Source organism: Moschus berezovskii, chromosome 4 (assembly GCF_049115385.1).
Source record: "Moschus berezovskii isolate FMDL1 chromosome 4, NW_MosBer_1.0, whole genome shotgun sequence".
In the NCBI taxonomy this organism is placed as follows: Eukaryota; Metazoa; Chordata; class Mammalia; order Artiodactyla; family Moschidae; genus Moschus; species Moschus berezovskii.
Genome location: NC_142463.1, coordinates 42,560,815 through 42,581,842, shown reverse-complemented (window position 1 = coordinate 42,581,842; position 21,028 = coordinate 42,560,815). Strand labels below are relative to the sequence as shown.

At 37.7% G+C, this 21,028-nt stretch overlaps 1 protein-coding gene across 1 annotated transcript in view; it reads right to left on the bottom strand.

Moving 5' to 3' along the window:
* Window positions 1–21,028, bottom strand: part of PDE4B (phosphodiesterase 4B) — a 45,777-nt gene that overhangs the window by 19,664 nt on the left and 5,085 nt on the right. The gene's annotated exons all lie outside the window — the stretch shown is intronic.

Genomic DNA, 21,028 nt, shown 5'->3' with positions numbered 1-21,028 from the left:
CCTCAGCAGGCTAAGTGATAACATAGTTAAATCATTACAGAGGCTTTTCTACTTCACAGAAAACATACAGCTGTAAAGGTTTCACATGCTACCAAAGATAATGGAATCAAATTAACCCACCTTGATGTAACCCCAAGATACAGATAACAAATAGTTTGCCTCAGGCATTTTGGAAAGCACTCCTTGCCACAATCCACAAATCCCTTTGAAAGAATTCACAGTTCTGACAGTAGTCCCAACAGGATCGGGGAAAGCCTTGCAGATTCAGTGGTGAAATAATCAAAACTTATGAAAGACAAAGCCTCCAAAATTTAGGGCATTTCCTAATCCAAACAAAGCCCATCTTCGCCTGTGCTCCCTGCTTCTTTCCTGGCAGAGAAAGTAATGAAATCAGGAATTGCACGAAGGAGCAAGAGCCTGTCCAAATGCATTCATCTGGCTGGTTTGCAACACTTATGAATTATGAATAGTCCTGGTGGCCGAAGGGGTTTCCACTCTAGATTAGTCCTGCTCAGCTGAACTCTGCAAGGAAGGAGCAATTCTTCTTTCCTGAGGGGATGCCAGGCTGGGAAACACAGCCATCTTTTTAAAAGGAGAAGATTAAAATGGAGGAAGCCCCATGAATATTTAAGGAATCTGAAGTCTGTACCCTCCCCCATTTCATCTAGGTGTTTTTAACCCTCTCCACTGCGGACACAGTCTTTGCACAGAGCTAAGCCGATTTAAGGGTTTCCAAGTGATGGTGTGTTTTATTATTTTCTGAATGTTGAAAAAGTTAAAACTGTGGCTGTTTTTCAAATTAGACTTTCAGAATACAAGAATGTTTTTTTAAGCTAGCTTTTCGGGGGATTTTTGCATACCAATGGCAGGCCAGTGTATTTAGACTTCTTTCATAATGAAATGATTGGGAATTAATCTATTTAATTTTAAAAGTACTTCGTACACAGAATGCAATTCTCTGTCCTCCATCAGCTCATTAATATGCACATGAGACTGCATTCGACAAATGAATTAAACACATTTAACCTTTCCATTTAGGATCTGGAGTGTGTTAGGAAATACAAGCTATCGTTTGCTACATGAATGGAGAATTATTCAGGGTTATGAATAATTGTGCTGTTTTGGTATTTCAGTGTTACATCTTCTAATTCATGAAAAAAATGTTTAAGAGTTAATCTTTGTTTTATTTTGTTTCTGCAATATGGAGCATGTTGAAGAATTCTTTCCTAAAGTGTCTCTTTCTTTCTCTCTCTCACCTTGTCAGCTTTAGAAAGATCACAGGCATGAATAAAGTCAGAGACTAGAGCTCTGCAGTGGGATTCCCCACCCAGGCCCATCCTACTCCCCTCCTCCCTCCTCCATTATCCTACCCCTGGACTTCCAGTTCAAGTACAGCACGTTAAAGAAATAGCGAAGCACCATGGCAACAGCCCCTGCACGCAATTGCAACTGGCTCTCTTTCTTGTGAGGCATTCCCCTTTCAAATGAGCATCTTGCACTGGCAATGGCTTCATGTCAAGCATCCAGGCCCACTTTACACCACTGCCTGTGCCCAGGATACCAAGCTTTTCGAGGTGAAGCCAATGCAAGTCAGTATTGTGGTCCTCTAGCTCACTGCTCTAGGAACTGTCCTCAAAGAGGCATGTACCATCATCCTCTTTCTGGGGAACCCTGCTGGTGGATGTTTGGGTCTTCCCTCCCATGATACAAATGTTAGTGACAGTCACCAGAAATCTCTGAAATAATCATCTGAGCTAGTGTGTTTTACTTATTGAACCACTCTGCAGTTTGAACTCCAGGTGAATCAGAACTTCCAGGTGTAAGTTCAATCAGAACTTCCAGGTGTAAGTTCTAAGTTTTTTATTTTTTAAAATATAACCACTCAGTCATAATAGCCTCTCATTTTCAGTTCTCAAAAGATAGGCACTTACACTAAAGACTTAGAAACTGAAAAAGACAGGTTTCTGTGCTCTGATGGATCAGCTGAATTTTGGCAAAGAAACAAACTTTACTAGGAGCATTGCAAAAAATATCTTGTAGAAAACATAGAGACAGATGATATCTTTAATTATGTCTCTGCGCTAGACTTAGCCAAATGCAACATCACACAGTCGTCGTCATTTTGGTTCCTTTAATCTCTTGGAAAAACTTAGGAAGATCTTGGCGTCAGTCAGGTTCATACTAGTTGAATAATGTTGTTTCATTTCATGTATTTTATAAATATTTAATGGACACCGGAGACATGCCAAGTAACACATTGAGGATATAGCAGTAAACACACAAAAACAAAAACTCCTCCAAACAAACAAACAAACAAAAAACACTTTTCAAGCTTTTAATCAGTTTCACCCTAGTAGAAATAATCAGATATATTAGGGCATCTTCCTTAACCACCGCAGTTAACTGTCAGGTGAGGGTGGGGGCAACTCTTTATTGGCCACATTGGTCCTCAGTTCAGACAGAATATAAGAGCAGGTAGAAATTCAATCATAATAGACTAGGAGAGACTTTCCTTCTTACGTTTTTCCTATTTCCTCTCATTGCCAGAGGATCCTGTTGCTATACAGTGTCAATCAGTCCCAGCGTGGGAACAGGGAGGTGGCTCTAAGATACAGGGCTGAGAATAAACCAGGCTCCTCACCTTTCTTGCAGAGCTCACAGAATGGTCAGGGAACTCATGTAAGTAACAGGTGAAAACTGCCTCTCTCCTCATGCCTAAATTAGTTCTTCAATGAGTTTTTAGGGCTTTCCTGGTGGCTCAGTGGTAAAGAATCCACCTGCAGTTCAGGAGATGCAAGTTCGATGCCTTGTCTGGAAGATCCCCTGGAGAAGGAAATGGCCATCCACTCTAATATTCTTGCCTGGGAAATCCCATGTATAGAGGATCCTGGCAGGCTACAATCCGTGGGGTCACAAAAGAATTGGACAAGACTTAGTGACTAAACAGCAAACAACATGAGCATTTTGGTAAGGGCATGACAGTGCCACCAAAAGCAAATGTCATCTTAAAGTAAACATAAAACACACAACATGATGAAGTATGCAGATGGAGGTCACTCAGTATTAGAAACTGACCCCGTCCTTTAAATATTGCTTAGCAACAGTCTTTGGTTTTTCTCCTTCCTAAGGAAGGAAATGGCAACCCACTCCAGTGTTCTTGCCTGGAGAATACCAGGGATGGGAGAGCCTGGTGGGCTTCCGTCTATGGGGTCACACAGAGTAGGACACGACTGAAGTGACTTAGCAGCAGCAGCAGCAGCAGCAGCAAGGAAGGATTTGACTAAAGGCAATCACTGCCCTCATCAAAAAGCATATATGAATGGCTCATTTATATTGAGCTGGGTACAAATTAAGGCAGACATTGTCATGGAGGAGCAGACAGGGGGTATCTTTTACATTCTGGTAATGCAGAGTATGATAAGAGCTGGACTGCATGATGAGACACATCAAGGAACGGAATAGCTTATGTTTGGGGTTTAGGTTGGGGAGAGAGTTAGGGAGCTTGGCTTAGTGAGATTTTCGGCATCTGATTCCCATATGGGAGTTGTTTCTGTTGAGCCAGAGGCAGCTATGATATAGTAGATGAATCTAGGCTTTCCTTCTCAGCTCTTCATAACAGATAGCAGTCTGGTGAAGTCACCTTAGCTCTTATATACAAAATGAGAGTGATGCATGATTTTAGTATCTCAGCCCAAATCTGTCAAGAGTCTATGATGCATTTTGTGGCTGCCTCCTACAGTCTGGACAGCAGCTTGGTTTACCAGCAACCAAAATTTCCCAGAAAACAAAACTCTCTTAACATTACTGAGAAAAACAACCCACATCGGAAATGCTTCAGTCCTTAAGAATAAGTCACCAACAAAGGAAGAGAAGTGGTTATTCTCCCTCCAGAGTTTTATATCCCAAGACCCTTGGAGTCTCCCTGTCTCCTTATCAAGTTGGTTGTTCAGTCCAGATAAGAAGATTAAACAGTTCCTGAGGGACACTGTGGCCCCAGGAGTTACAAGATTGAAAGGGAATTAGACATTATTTACTTTAACAAATGAAATAGAGAAATCCACAAACAGAAGCACACTATTTCAAAGATAAATATGTCTCTACAACCTAAGGTACACAGATCCTATTATAGTTTTCTGTTAAGAATCAGACTTCACAAGAAAACCCTGTTACAGCTCACCTAGAAATAAGGTCCCAGAGGAAATGGCAAAGCCTCTTTTCAACACAGACAAGCAAAGTTTGTGAATGAACCCTTAGTAATCCAAATTCCTCCAATGCTTCCTTAAGCTTACACCCAACACTAGATTCATGAACACTGCCAGAGATTCCAGTGATATTTTTGGAAAAAGAAAAAGATAGCATTCTCAATTTAAATGATTCGAGATTGTTTGCCTAATATATATCTCCTCTGTAAAATCATACGGGAATTTTTTTTTTTTTAGTTGGATAGCTTTATAAAGGGAAGTTATTTAAAATATATAGCCGAGCAAAAGCTGAAATTCAATTACACTTGAACATTTGGTTTTATGGCTTCAATTTTTCTTTAGCTTCAATGCTACATACAAAGAGTATTTTTTTTTCCAAGCGAATTTCTTCTTAAGGGATGGAACACTTCATCACTTTACTATATTTCTCATCAGAGGACTAGTTTGGACTTTGTGCAAAGATCCACAGGCAGGCTAGAAACTCTTGAAAAGTTCTTAGTTAAATTGATCACACAGGAAAGCAGGATTAGAATGATCTCAGAAATTCATCCCTGTTCTAAAACTTGGTAATTCTATCTTTCTGAGTATAAAACCATCTAGAAGAGTAATAATACAAGAGGCTAGTATCAAGCACATAAGGGGGTTACTTTTAAAACTAATCTGAGCTTGTTAGGGGGATCTAGAAATCACTTAAGAGTGAGTTTTTAGTGATCAAAAATACTCTTCAGCCTATCAAAGACTAGATAAACCAGGTACTTTGCTCTCATTGACAACCTTAAGATAAAGTAGGTAGTTGAAATTGTATAGATGAAAAAAAGGTGCTCCAGAGAGGAAGACAGCCCCTGAAGTCACCCTTGTGGGTGGCCGTCTGCGAAGGAGCCCATCTGTGAGACAGGCGCCTTATTGTGTGAGATCTTCCTGTTTTTGCAGTATGAAACAACTGCCAAAGTCATTAAAGTCACAATGACTTTATTAGGGACTAAATTTTGACTCATATTTTACACTTTGTTAGTCATAACTTAATATGAATTCCCAGGCATCAGGAAAAGTGAAGAGGCTTAAATTCTGCCTGAAATCATAGAATGCTAGTAGCAGTAGAAGGAAGTTGAAACTGTGGTGGCCCAGTTCAGCAAGAAATGGAAATAAGATGAGCTCGTCTTTTAATTCTGGCACTGGCCAGATGTATGATCTTGGGTAAGATGAATTAAATTCTTGGTGCTCTATTCCTGTAGTTGTAAAATGATGAATTTCTTAGGTTCTTTTTGATTTAAAAAATTGCATCTTCCATATTCCTAATTTTACATGAGAAAAAATGAAAACCCAAAGAAGTAAAGGACCTGATCCCTAAACACTTACACTTTTCTTTGCAAAATCTTATTTAAAAAACAATAAAAATGGGAATACAGTGTATTTTTTCTAAAACCTTTTATAAACTCACAGTTTCCACAGTTCTTAACATTTCAGATTATCTGACAATGTGCATCTCATCTCTTGGGTCCTTTTTATCTTTTTGTCCCTATGAACTCTATTAGCTGTTTGAAACTTGCTGTCCAATTTCTTTGATGACATGTTTGTCCTTTTTAAGAGGCAAATGGAATTGAACTGAGTGAGTTGGTAATGGGGTTAAGAAAGGAATAATCTGCCATTGTCCATTAATATCTACTTCACTAGAGACTATATAGTTCTGTCAACTACAAATTGGCACTTGCCATCTACCTCCACAGGATTAAATCACATGCTGCTGCAGCTGGTGACTTTCAGTACTCCCTAAAGGGAGTTCAGGGTGACAGCAGAAATGAGGCACTCTGTGCTTAGGGAAAACTTGGCAGGACAGGTCTTCAGACAGTTAAAGATTTTCAGGAGCTGATTTTATGAACCCAATTCTTGTATCTCCTTATATCTATAAAAGCACCAAAATCCTTCATAGTGACGACTGCTTCTCGTAACTAGCAGAAAACTTCATGGGATAAGCAGAAACTTTCTAGAAAAATATGTGCTCAATTGAATGTATTCCCCTTTCACCAAAATCATATATATATACTGACCTTTCCCCCTGCTTCTTTGAAGCAGTTTCCCAGAGCTATCTGAAGTACTGTCTCCCTGGGTGCAGTCCGCATTTAGCCTCAAATAAAACTTAACTCACATCTTTCATGTTGTTCTTTTTTTTTTTTTTAAGTTGACAGTTCCATGATTGGGCATTCTAGCAGACACATACTGCTGTATTAATACCTGGAGTAATTCCCTGGTGCTCCAAAGACTATAGCTAAGTCATTCTTACTGTCCATGTGCCAGATCAGAAAGAAAAACATCTAAACATATTAGAATTGAGTGATTCTCTTCTTAACTGTACAGTAACATCATAATCCACAATAAATAAGTATGCAATGAAAAACAATCATGGAAACTTCTACGATAATTCTGTAACAAAACACTGGCATTTAGGATGAAGCTAAAATGGAGTAAATTCCATTTGCTGGTTAGAGGACTAGTATCTGTTCAAGTGATATTTTAAAAGTTAAGTTAGAGACAAACCGTTGGCACTTTCATCTCTACTGTAGAACTGAAAAACATCAAAAGAATTTAAATATAACTTTGAATATAATTGCTCTACAACTTGATACTAGATCTTGAACAGTTCTCAAAATCATTAGTTGTTTCTTGTTACTCATCTGTTTATCTATATTATTTGCTGCTTTTTTTTTTTTTTTTAGATTTTCTAAAAACTTTTCAAGAGGAGATTTGGCACATATTATCGGGATGCTGAAAAACTGACTTTTCCTAAATCTAAAGGATTCCTCATAAAAATATTTAGAGAAATTTTTAATGAACTAATATTCCCCTAACTCTGAAAGTAGCTCAATGACACAATTAAATAGACAAAAGACACTATTTTTATGTCTAAAGACATATTTTCACTATGCATTTAACTATAACTTATATGAATTTAACTATAAATTATATAACTATAATTTATAGCTTATACATATAGTATGTGAGCATATATATTTTCATATATGTAGGGTTTCTAGATTTAGTAAATAAATATTCAAGATACTGAATTAAATTTAAATTTTAGATAAACAACAAATGTTTCTTTTTAGTATAAATATGTACCATATATTACATGTCCCAAATATCTCTTTAAAAGATTGGATTTTAAAGTCATAACACTCATAATGTGTCAGGTTCGGAGGTATAGTATATTCTTAGATAATTTAAAATATTCAAACTTGTTCTTTTTGATAGAAGTCTTTCATTCTGATGAGAAACACCTGCAACTGTTACTGTAGCTTCATAATTTCAATTTATGTACTTGAGTTTTCCTTTTTAATATTGTTGTTAATAGTGACAAACCCCCAACCCCCCCAAAAAAAGGGGGGCTATGGCAGATTTGGGATGCTGGCCTGATAACTAAATACAGCATAGGCTTTATTTATTTATTTTTACAGATGATAAAAATCACTGTAGCAATTGAAAAAATCAAGGAATCAAGGTACACTATTTAGTTACTCTTTTGCTTTTACATTTAAGCCTTCTATCACTTTTTCTGTACAAGATGGTTAATATTTAACCTCAAGCTTCTAAAGCCAGTTCTAAGGTCATGGGATGTTAATATGATCCCAAAGTAGATGACCAAGGTTTCTTTTGAACCATTTCACAGCCAGAGGTTCTACAACTTGTTACATTTTTAAAATTAGAAATCTTACCATGGATCAGACCCATGGACAGTTCAGTCTAATGCCCTCTCATGACTAGTGGAGAACATGATCTGTGCTTGAAGGCCTTCACATTTAACTTGAAAGCAATACCCCAGAACAAGAAAATCATTCCCATAAGGACTGGTCATGACGCTCTTTAAGAACTGATTTCCAATTTTATCCTATTACATCCTCTGTGTTGTTTAAAATCCTGTATTAGATATTGCCTTATTAAAATTTTCAGTATTTTTGCAGCCATAAAAATCTACCATAGCTGATTTTTGAGATTACTGCTATATCTATTTTAAACACATTATGTGGTATATATTGTGTTTAATGTTAATTATATTGATTTCTGCTACCAATTTTCATATGCCCTTTGAGATAAAAGACAACAGGATAATTCAAAACTTGCCCTGGGAATCACTGCTTCACAGGTTTGGGACAATCCCTAGTTCGGAAATTTTCAAGATTAACTCTCAGTTCAGTTCAGTTCAGTCGCTCAGTTGTGTCCGACTCTTTGCGACCCCATGAATCACAGCACGCCAGGCCTCCCTGTCCATCATCAACTCCTGGAGTTCACTCAAACTCATGTCCATAGAGTCGGTGATGCCATCCAGCCATCTCATTCTCTGTTGTCCCCTTCTCCTCCTGCCCCCAATCCCTCCCAGCATCAGAGTCTTTTCCAGTGGGTCAACTCTTCGCGTGAGGTGGCCAAAGGATTGGAGTTTCAGCTTTAGCATCTCTAGGGACCATCAAATAAAGAAGGAAAATCACCAGATGACACTGAAATATCCTTTCCTTCCTTGAATAAATATATGCTGTTTTAGTATTTTGATAATCCCTATACTAGAATATGTACTTGCAAATTGAGAAGAATCTGCCATAGATTAGAGATTTGAGTATATTTTGAAACCTTAACAGATGAATTGTCTTAATTTATCTTCAAAAAAGATAGTCAACTTGTTTTACATTTTGTCTTTCCTGTTATTAGCTACTAAAATTTGTAAGACATGGATGGATACTTTGAACAAGTATACATACAGCACACTCCCAGATGTTTAAGTTTGTTGGAGCATGAAAGGCTTATAAAAATAGTTTCAGAGTTGGATGCATAGATTATACATGAAGTAGAAAGGGTTCTGATTATAGGATGGCTTTACCAGTGGGGTCTAACAGCATAAATAAGACTCTAACAATAGACTCAACATCATAATACCATGACATAGGATCAGCTGAGTATCCAACTAGGTCTGAAAATAAAATCCTATATTGTAACTTAGACTGAGAAACTTGGCAAGTTGTGGAGCTTCTTGGAGACTGTTCTTCTACCTTTAAAATGAGAAGGTTAGAAAATTATATATATAGTGGTTGCCAAAGTGTATGAGACCTTTGTAGAATTTGCACTTAAAACTGAATTTTGTCTCTGAATTTTAAAAGAATCTGAGCTCCTGGCATCTTTTTCACTTGATTTGCATCTGGGTGGAGGTTTCAACTGGCTCTTCAGCACCTAAACTCCTTTCATTGTTGACAAGAAATTAACTAGAGAAATCCCCTGATATGCTGCTGCAGGTGTAATGCAGTGCTATGTCATATAGATTATGTGACCCATGAGTTACTCATAGAAGTTCTGGCTTGCTGGTTGACATTGAGATTATTCACTAGTCTAAGGAGTGTAAACCAGAATTGCCAGAAAGATAGACGAAGCCTGTCAGATGAAGCTGTAACTCAACATGGCCCTGTGTTAAAGCCATACCTTTAGAAAGTTTATTTTGGAGATGTCCAGCTGTTTCAAATCTAGCCTTTCATGATTTCATGACTTAGCCAATTTCGTGAAGTTAAGAAACTTCAGAAGTTATCTTGTATTAAACAGAAGCCATGAGAGGCCACAGACTGACTGCCTGATATAAGGTGATAACTGCACTAAATATGGATTTTATTCAGATTTCCACAGTTGAGGTCAATCCAGTAGCACATCTGAATTGAATACATGGCCAGAGTAGGGATGAGAGGAATATCAGCAATATGTCAGGAATGAAAAGTACAACCAATAATGGCATAAGGACTAAGCTGCTATGCTTCAGACACAGCAGATACAGCTGTGTTTTAGACACGACATGTATTCACCTCCATGCTCCCAACTGAGTGTGCAATGACTATTGTCAGTCTCTGTAGAGTTTACATTCTTGTCCACAGAATGCAGGTTTTCCAAGAGAAAAATAAGCTGAATACTCCAGTGTCAAACCAAACAACAATAAAAATGTGCTTCATATTTCTGCTTACAAAGAAAAAGCATATATTTCTAAGACTTTGTTCTCTGTTATCTGATTGATCTGGGAGAAGGCTCCTGTACAAACTTTTCCTGCTTCTGAGGGTACTTTGAAGTCAGCTGTGAACCAGATGGGGACCTCTTAACAAAGCTAGCAATTAGGAAAACTAGTATTGGTTATAGGAAGCACCTATGTGTAGCATGGTATAGTACAACAGGAAACAGAATTCTTGGATTCTAATAGATTTGCTACAAATGATATAGCTGGTTTTCAACAAATTAAGTTTCCAAGTGTGTGAAAGTTTTAGTCGCTCAGCCATGCCGAACTCTTTGGGATCCCACATACTATAGCTCACCAGGCTCTTCTCTCCATAGAATTTTCCAGACAAAAATACTGGAGTGGGTAGCCATTCCCTTCTCCAAGGAATCTTCTCAACCCAGGAATCGAACCCAGGTCTCCCACATTGCGGGCAGATTCTTTACTGCCTGAGCCATCAAGCAAGCCCAGCCTTCATGCAATTGATCCAACAAATATTTACTTGAATGCCTACCACATGCCTAGAGCTATTCCAAATGCTAGATCTATAGTAATGAACTAGGTAGAAACAATTCATGTCACCAATAACATTAGAGTCAAAGAGAGGGGTTAGTAAAAAAAAAAAGTTCTATAACAACAACAGTAACAAAAGTAAAAAATCATAAATTGTGACAGCAAATTGTAAAACAAATAAGCTACTGAGTTAGGATAATCACAATAAAAATGGTCTCGCTAAAGAGATACCATCTAAGCTGAGGTCTGAACAGTAATAGGGAGGATTGGTTGAATGCTAACTTTAAAATTCTTTGATTATACGTTTTGTTAGCAAGTCATAGAAAAATAAATTACATTGTGAATTTCCCTTTAATTATTATTTTTAAGTCATCTGACTTTGAAGCAAAGAGAATAGATTTGATTCAGGGCATCATGATTTAGTGTCTGAGGATCTTGGGCACATCAGCTTGCATCTTGGTTTCACATTGAATATGGAGATATAATAATACTTTCTTCTTGGTGATCATCAGATGAGACAACATAGATGAGAGTGCCGTGTAAGAAGCAAAGTGCTCTTCAGATAGCTTTCCTTACCATGCTATCTTGGATCTGATAACACAGAAATAACAAACAGCTATACACTTAAAGAGAGTGGATCCTTATGTAATGCTCTACTCTGGCACCTCAGGAAGATTTAAGAGCAAATAAGCTGTAAGTGAAGACATGGTCCTTAAAAATCTCTACATGGCCCCATAATTTATGTTTACTCAAGAAGAATCAGAGTTCTTGGGAAAGTGCAGTCCTGGCTCACACTGTTAGATTTGAAAAGAAGTGGTCAAAGAAGAAAAATCTCTCCTGAATTATTACTTACTAATATCTCCTCCTTATTCATTACCTTTATGAAAAAGCTCATTTTTTAACTCAATATATTTATCTTAGTGAAGTGGAGTCGCTCAGTCGTGTCTGATTCTTTGTGACCCCATGGACAGTAGCCTGCACCAGGCTCCTCCACCCATGGGATTTTCTAGGCAAGAGTACTGGAGTGGGTTGCCATTTCAATTCTTGCCCGGAGTCATGTGTTTTGTTTGTTTATTTTTGGCAAAGTTCTCCTATTTTATGATTTATCAAGGGCCCTAGAAAGATTTTTTTGAAAAGCAATCTATGACCTTTATTAGTTTGAAAATTTTACTGTTAATATTTTACTTATATAGCATTCAATGATGACCTTACCTTAATGCTTCAAACACATAAAAGAAGATTACTAGTAAAGGAGCATTTTTAAGTATTGCAAGCAAAACAAAATGAATGCCCTGAAATTAGATTATACTGATTGTAAAGTGTTTGAAAAACAACACAGATTAATCTTGAGATATGGTCAGGGAGGCTCCCATGCAATTGGTAAGGAAGATGCAAATGAACATTGTGTAATTAGATCCTGAGTGTGCTACAATGAAGCAGGAAAAAATTCTGTGGTAGTTCATCTTGTCAAGAACACAAGTAATGTACTGGTCCTCGCCAAAAATCATACCCATTGCATCAATAAATGCAGATCTAGCTAAATCATTCTGACCAATTACAGAACAGAGCCAGTATCAGCGATCACAATGGACAGGAGCTGAGAGAGGGAAGGCACTGTGCCCTTTCATCTTGGTAGATGGGTAGCATCTGACCAGTGAAACTGATCCTTCTGGGCTAATGCATCAGGAGTTGGAGTCCATCTCATTAGTGACCCATCAGAAAGTCCCTAGCTTCTCACAATCAAATTGGTGTGCAAAAGGATACCAGAAATGCACATTACCCCTGGATAATCTAAGCATGTTCCATGAATTTATGAAAATGCAACAAAAAATGTCCCATCTTTAAAGTGCTTAGCCTGGTGCAGGCTACTGTCCATGGGGTTGCAAAGAATCGGACATGACTGAGCGACTTCACTTCACTAAGATAAATATATTGAGTAAAAAATGAGCTTTTTCATAAAGGTAATGAGGACAGGACATTACCTGTCCTCGGTTCAGTTCAGTTCAGTTGCTCAGTCGTGTCCTACTCTTTGTGACCCCATGAATCACAGCATGCCAGGCCTCCCTGTCCATCACCAACTCCCTGAGTTCACTCAAACTCATGTCCATTGAGTCAGTGATGCCATCCAGCTGTCTCATTCTCTGTCGTCCCCATCTCCTCCCGCCCCCAATCCCTCCCAGCATCACAGTCTTTTCCAGTGAGTCAACTCATCCTAGTGTTGGTCAAAACCATGGAAAGTTATCAAAATTCTTCAAGTCAACAAATTTCCTAAGTGACCAAATCAAGTAGAACTGCAGAGAGCTTTTCCAAAGAAAACCACCCCAAACCAATTACTATCAACTGGCCAAAGCCTTCATTTGCTTTTCACTTCTGTTCTGATCATAAGACAGAAGTAGAGCTATACCTCCTTGATAATTTTTAGCCTCATTACCCTAAGACATTACTTTGCCAACAAAGGTCCGTCTAGTCAAGGCTATGGTTTTTCCAGTGGTCATGTATGGATGTGAGAGTTGGACTGTGAAGAAAGCTGATCGCCGAAGAATTGATGCTTTTTAATTGTGGTGTTGGAGAAGACACTTGAGAGTCCCTTGGATTGCAAGGAGATCCAACCAGTCCATCCTAAAAGAGATCAGTCCTGTGTGTTCATTGGAAGGACTGATGCTAAAGCTGAAACTCCAGTACTTTGGCCACCTCATGCGAAGAGTTGACTCATTGGAAAAGGCCCTGATGCTGGGAGGGATTGGGGGCAGGAGGAGAAGGGGATGACAGAGGGATGACATCACTGACTCGATGGACATGAATTTAAGTAAACTCCAGGAGTTGGTGATGGACAGGGAGACCTGGTGTGCTGCGGTTCATGGGGTCGCAAAGAGTCGGATACGACTGAGTGACTGAAGTGAACTGAACTGAACTGAACCCTAAGCAAACGTGAAGCCTCAAAAATTTGAAGCACAATTTCAGGAGTCAAGAGCTTGCAGTTTGGAACAGACATAAATAAAACCCCAGATAATGAAAATGTTAGTTATGATATTAATTGATAAGATAGCTAAGAGAATGATGTATGAAAATTTGATTCAAGTCAAAGTAGGTAAGGCAGGATTTCAAAAAAAAAAGAAAGTCAAGAAGTTTAGCACACCTATCATGTATTTGAGCCAAGAGAGGTTTTCTAGACAACAAAATACCAAAAGAGGGGTAAAGCCTACATCTCTTCATTCTCAAGTTATCATAAAACTTCCTTACTTTCAATAGGTCTGCTGATATTGAGCAGATAGAGGGTAGAGAGGAAGTTAGAAGTTCACTGCTGTGAACAAGTGCTACTCAAATTTTAGACTATATTTTTCAACTCTCTCAGTTATTTTCTTATACTTAAATGACCATCCTGGCTATTAAATAATCTCTTTTCCTCACTTTCACCTCCAGAAATGAAATCTTTTACATCTTTTTAGTTTTCAAATTCAAGTCCTGTATATCTTATAACAATGGCCAAAAAACTAAGCTTCTTATTCATCCAAGAGTTAGAAATTTTCATTTCCTACATTACATGCTCACTTTGTCCTACTTAATAAGTAATGGTTAGCAATGAGTAAATATCAAAAGAGCTAAGGTTAGACTATTAAGTATATTTTAGGCATTGAATAATTTCCCCTATTAAATACTATCCAGTAGTCCCCTTGTATCAGTGGAAGATATGTTCCAAGACTCCTGGTAGATGCATAAAACCGAAAACTGTACTGAACTCTGTACATACAATGCTTTTTCTTTTACCAATGATAAAGTTTAATTTACAATTAGGCACAGTAAGAGATTAACAATAGTAAATAACACTAAAATAGAATAATTAATATAGTATAATAAAAGTTATATGAATGCAGTCTCTCGAAATATTGTACAAATTTAGTGCTTTCTCTGTCTCAATTAAGCACTTATCACACACTGTGGCCATAGCTTTTGCAACTTGAGGAGTAAAACTGGCACAATTTTCTTTTTTCTTTTTCACAATTTCACCAATAGAAGATTTGTTCTTACCATAGATCTTAGCAACCTCAGATACAATTTTTTTTCTTTTCCTTATTAAGTCAAGAATTTTTACCTTTTCATTTAAAGGAAGCACATTTTATGACTTGTCTCAGGCATATTGAATGGCCAGCAGCACTACTCTTGTGCTTTTAGGGCCATTATTATGTAAAAGGTAAAATAAAGGCCATTTGAAAACAAGCACTGGGATACCAGAACAGTTGATCGGATGACCCTCCTGGCTACTAAGTGACTTCGGGCAGGATATGTTGGAATCACGTGCCTCTGAGTGAGTGGAGTAGGACAGTGCATGATTTCACCACTAATCAGAACAACGCACAATTTAAAACTTATAAATTGGTTACTTCTGGAATTTTCCATTTAATATTTCTGGACTGCTGTTGACCAGATTACTGAAACAGTGGAAAGCAAAACCACAAATAGGGTGGTGGGGCTACTACAGTTTTTCCCAAGTCATTTTCCCTTCATTTTTTCCTGTATCTTTTCGAAGGATTTAGGTTAATCGCTTAAAATTCACCAATGTTTTACTGCAAGATATTTGCAACATTTGCTTACCTCGGATATCTACAAACATCAAAATTCATCTTGAGCGACCTAGACACATCAAAATGTATCTCTAGAGGTTTATTTGATTTAAAATGTTGACAAGGCATTAATTACATCAATATTGTTTGTAAATATGTAGCTGCCAACACTGTTAAACCCAGCTTCACCAAGATGTTGGTAACACAACTCAAGAATCCAGAAAGCATATTTGAGTTGAGAGAGCTTTGCATAATTTGGGCCACTGGGCAGAAACATTATGGGGTGCAGGGATAGAGTTAATCTGAGATAACTGTCTTCATTTCTACTTCCTAAACTAATAGCTCTGTTAAGCAGCAGAGAAAATAGAAACATTGACTATTTTTTCACCAGTTGGTAATACTCTCCAGTTTATCACCTTCAATTTCAGAGAGAGGAAAGGAAGAAATAGAAAGAAGTTGAGGGCAGTTATGCAAATCACAGGGATTTTACTACTTAAACTTTGGCATTGGGACCAGTGGAAAAGCAAATGAGTGTCAAAAGTGTTAAAAATATTGTCCTTTAATCCATTAATTTCATATATGGGAATCTAATCTAAGAAAAGAGTGAAGAAATACATGATTATGTTAACTGAAAAAGTTGAAAATAAATTATCTGTAGAGTACCATTTCAGTTACATGAAAATAAAAATGTTAACCCTGGTTGCCTTAATGAGATTTTTTTATCTGATGATACATTAATTCAGATATATTATTATTCATATTTATTCAGAAGTTGAAATAGCAAAAAATAGAAGCAAAACAAAACAACCAATGTCAGGGGCATTTAAAGTAACTTGCTCCAACTATTTCCTGCTAGATTTTGATCACAAAAGTTTCAGGAATACTAAATTAGTTCTCTTTATTTGAAATGATTAAGACATGGATAGCTTTTATTCAGGAAAGGTAATGAGAAGGACAATGAGAAGGTTAAATATCAATGCAAATTAAAACTAAGCAAGGAATGTCCCATGTCTTTCTTAAGCTTAATCAGCATTTTGCTGAAGATGAAGAGCAAGTTGGATTTTATACTTCAGTCTTCCACTAATTAACCTGATGACCCTGGAGAAGTAATGCCATAATAAAATTACTCTTCATTTAGATTGTGTTTTACATTTTACAAAGATCTTTGGAGCATATTGGATATTTAATCCTCAGTTTTTAATAATCCTCATCTATAAAATGAAGTCTTTGGACAGATATCTATGGGTCCCTTTTGGGCTCAAAGTTCTAGAATTTTGTCAAATGCAACCACATAGACTATAACAAAAAAGAATATATTCAGATCTTTTTTGGTTAGGTTTATTAACTTTTACCATCCATTCTGACCAAATACAGTAGATAGTTGCCAAATTAACACTCCACTTCACCCTGTCTGATTAGTTTTATCACACAGCCTATGTGGTAGGGTTAGACAGACATCTTTATTTAACTAACATACCTCTTCTTACTGTGCCCAAAACAACTGTTTAAAATTTTCAGATATAAAATGCCAAAACCTCTTGTCTTAAAGGTAAATTCTCAAAACTGGATACATCATTTTACCTCCTAGCATCTGTACTCAAATTTCATTTTTATAATTTGCTGAGGGTTATAACATTATGCACTATGCTGTTAGTAAACAGTGAAGGGAATTAGATCACAGAGAGTTTTAAATGATCATTTTTAAGATGACCATATTTTGAATAGCTAAAAAAAAAAAAGATGAAATTGAGTCATGGAGATGAATTTTCTTTTCAATAAATTCACTAAACTTCAATCTCTGAAGCATTTGAAATGGCAAGTAATTACCTGAAGGTATGTGATTCATGAGTAGAGCTGCCTGATTTATCGCTTTTAAACTCTACTTTCACAGAGAGAAAAAATTATCAGGCCCTTTTTAAAGAGAAAAAGATTATCAGTCACTTCCCACAACAGAAACAAAAGAAACAGGAGTTTTACTGCCTTCTTCATTTCTAAATAACGTAACAGCCTTTTCTTTGTGGAAATACTTGGCTACTTTAAAGTAAATCAAATAAAGGAAGTTACAGTAAAATATCCAAGAGACTAAACAGCTTGGCACCAGTTGAGGGAAACATCACGTACAAGTGGGCAAGACAGAGAGGGGCTGGCAGTTCCCTGAAAAATGCTAACGTAGAGGGATGTGCAGAGATGCACAGCAACAACTGGCATAGAGCCTTCTAGAGTGTGAAACCCACTGGCCGCGGCACAAGTTTTTCCTGGCATCTTCTGTTTTGCTAAGTCCTAGCTTCCAGGGCTGAGCTATCTTGACTTGCTGAGCACACGTTTACTTGGAAGATGTTTTGGGAGAACAGCACGAAAACAAGTTCTACCCTTGGCCTTTTATTTCATAGATAACGATGGTATGGATTTGGGGAATCTTCTAGACTGGCGCACACTCTAAAGGAAAAAAAAGATGAGAAAGAAGTATAAAAAGATGTAAAACAGAGCTTTATTCCATTGACATAGTGTACTTCTATTTTTCAAAACTAGTGTTCTAGACTTAAATTGTACTTTAAATATAATAATAATTATTCTTTAATATGGAGAGAAAGGTTCCCCTTAAAATTACTTGTTTATTCTATTTTGAGAATATCTCATCTGCTAGCCAGAGGTACACCACTCGGTAATGTTCCTTCACTTCATTTCTGCTTGTTTTTTTTTTTTTTTAATTTATTTATTTTTAATTGGAGGATAACAGCTTTACAATGTTGTGTTGGTTTCTGCCAGACTTCAACAAGAATCAGCCATACACAAATATATATCCCCTACCTCTTGAGACTCCTTCCCAACTCCCACTTTATCACACCCTTCTAGGTTATCACAGAGCACCGGGCTGAGCTCCCTGCATCATACAGCAAATTCCCACTAGCTATCTGTTTTATACATGGTAGTGTGTATATGTCAATGCTACTTTCTCTATTCATCCCACCATCTCCTTCCCCCGCTGTGCCCATAAGTCTGTTCTCTACTGCTGCCCTGCAAACAGGTGCATCACATTTCTGCTTGTTTTTTTAGAGATGTGTTCACTTGGGGACTTTCAAGTGAGTTAAGCAGAAAGATTAAACTTAATGGATTAGAATTCAGTGAAGGAAATGGTTCTGTAAATATCAATGCAGAAATACTTAAATTAAGTGAAATATATTACAGACTGAATTTATTACATAGCACTAAACAACTTTCCAAATCTTTAAGTTTTAATAAGAGTAGAATGTGGAATACCAAATTACACTCAATAATACAACTCTATTTTGTCAAAGAAAGAATGACTGAAATAATGTTGGATAAAGAAAAAACAAGCTAAATTTCTATTTCATCTTTGTATGAATACAAATCCAAGGAAGACAGTCTCCATGTTACTTATAGGGAATTTCCCTGTATTAATTATTGCTACAGAAGCAATGCTCTTCTGTTTTATGGTCATTCTGTATGCACTGAAAGAACATTGTATAGGATGAAATTGCCCCAATTACTGGAGTGGGTAGCCATTCCCTTTTCCAGGGGATCTTCCCAACCCAGGGATCGAACCCAGGTCTCCCACATTGCAGGTGGATTCTTTACCAGCTGAGCTACCAGGGAAGCCCTATTTTAATCATAATAAAAATTTAAAGATACCAATAATAGCCTCTCTCCATTTTCTTTTTATTTGGGGGAGGGTAGGTATAAAGGGAATTAGAAGGTAGGCTAAAGTCCTTTAAACAAAACTTTACTGTCGTTCTTAGGCCATGTTAGAGATTTTGAATTTAGCAAACTGATGCAGTTGATTAGTTTAATATCATTATTTACAGTTTTTTGGGTGCTTTACAACCATTTTATACAACTATGTTTTCTTCCCCCTTTTTTATGTTAACAGACACTGTTTCCCAGCCAAGAGCTGGAGGTTATTAATGGCTGGTCTACAAGCCCAGTGGGTTTCTCTGGTGGTTCAGATGGTAAAGAATCTACTTGCAATAAAGGGGACCTGGGTTTGATCTCTGGGTTGGAAAGATCCCCTGGAGAAGGGAATGGTTACTCATTCCAGTATCCTTGCCTGGAGAATTCCATGGACAGAGGAGCCTGGTGGGCTACAATCCATGGGTCGCAGAGTCGGACATGACTGAGTGACTAACACTTTCACAAGCCCAGAATATGGTATCTGCAGATTAGAATTTTGAATCAGAATTACCACCAGTGATGGCTAGAGTTGGAAGAGTAAGACCTCCCTGAAACCACAATAAAATTTCCTTGTAAGAGTAATTCAGTATCTCTATATCTCATATATTTATCTGTCCTATTGGGATCATTAGTAGTGAGTCAGATGGCCCTGGGTATGAATCCTGGCTCTAATCTTTACCTTAGATAATTTATTTCAACTCTCTAAACCTTACTCTACTGCTCTGTATAATGGGGATAAGAACAGTACGTATTTCAAAAGTTTCTATGAGTATTAATGATAGAATGTATTTATAGATTAGCAGTGTCTGCACACAAAATATTCACTTGTATAAGTAGACTGGTTGTTTACTATTATTGTTCCATCAATGAACACTAGAGCTGAAGTAGACCATGGAGATAGTCTTCTCCAACAATTTTTTGTTGTTGTTAAGAAAAGGCAAAGATTCAAAATGATTCAATTGTTAAAGATAATACACCTCAATAAAGACAGAGCTAGAACTCAAACTCATGGCTTACTCCCAGGCTCTTTCCACTTTGTTGCCCCCAGTACTTACATACATCTGAGCAAGCCAGAAACAAAAGTTGGATCAAAGCAATGTATAAGTCCCCCCACTTGGCTATAAGAACTGATTTTTATTGTGTTCTGCCCTCTAATCCAACGTCATCTCTAACATTTGTGGGGTCACATATTATGATGCTGGGAAAGGTTGGGGGCGGGAGGAGAAGGGGACGATGGAGAATGAGATGGCTGGATGGCATCACCGACTCTGTGGACATGAGTTTGAGTGTACTCCGGGAGTTGGTGATGGACAGGGAGGCCTGGCGTGCTGTGATTCATGGGGTCGCGGAGAGTCGGACACGACTGAGCGACTGAACTGAACTGAACTGAACTGAAATATGTAAGAATATAAACTAAGCTACCTCCAATACTCCTACCTTAAGAGACATCCCTTCCTATGGAAGATCAGATTGAATTTAGAAATCTTGAATGCCTTGGATATGGTAGTGCAGGGGGATACAGCTCGTGGACCATGCCCTACCCCATTCTCTCTCCATGTCCCAGTACTGTCAGGGGCCTTGTGTATAGCCCCCCCACAACATGTACACTCTCTGATTGGACAGCCAGCACGTCTAAACTTCTTCCACACAACTCTCAAGTCTAACTGCTGCCTCTTGTCCACTCCCTGGACATAAAGTTATGCTTTCCTGCAGCACATCCAGGAAAGAGGCCTGAATAGACCCTGGAAGTGAGTTCAAAGTCATTTGAGCAGAAATGTGGGAGTCTAGTGGATGCAGTATAGACTGGAAGGGGGAGCACAGGTGCTCTCTTGATCCAGCAGCCTCTTTACCCCCTGGAGCAGAGCATAGCTGGATGAAGACTAGGCTAGACTCTCTATAAGCACAGGGCCCAGAAAGAGGACTCCTCCTGCCCCAAGAGGGGCACTCTTCTAATCATGTCATTTGATTTGGGCAAAGTGGAATTAATCCCTTTCAATAAATGGTCATTGGCCTATCATCTTCCTAACAGAGGTGTGAGATGAATTTGTTGACCAATAAGG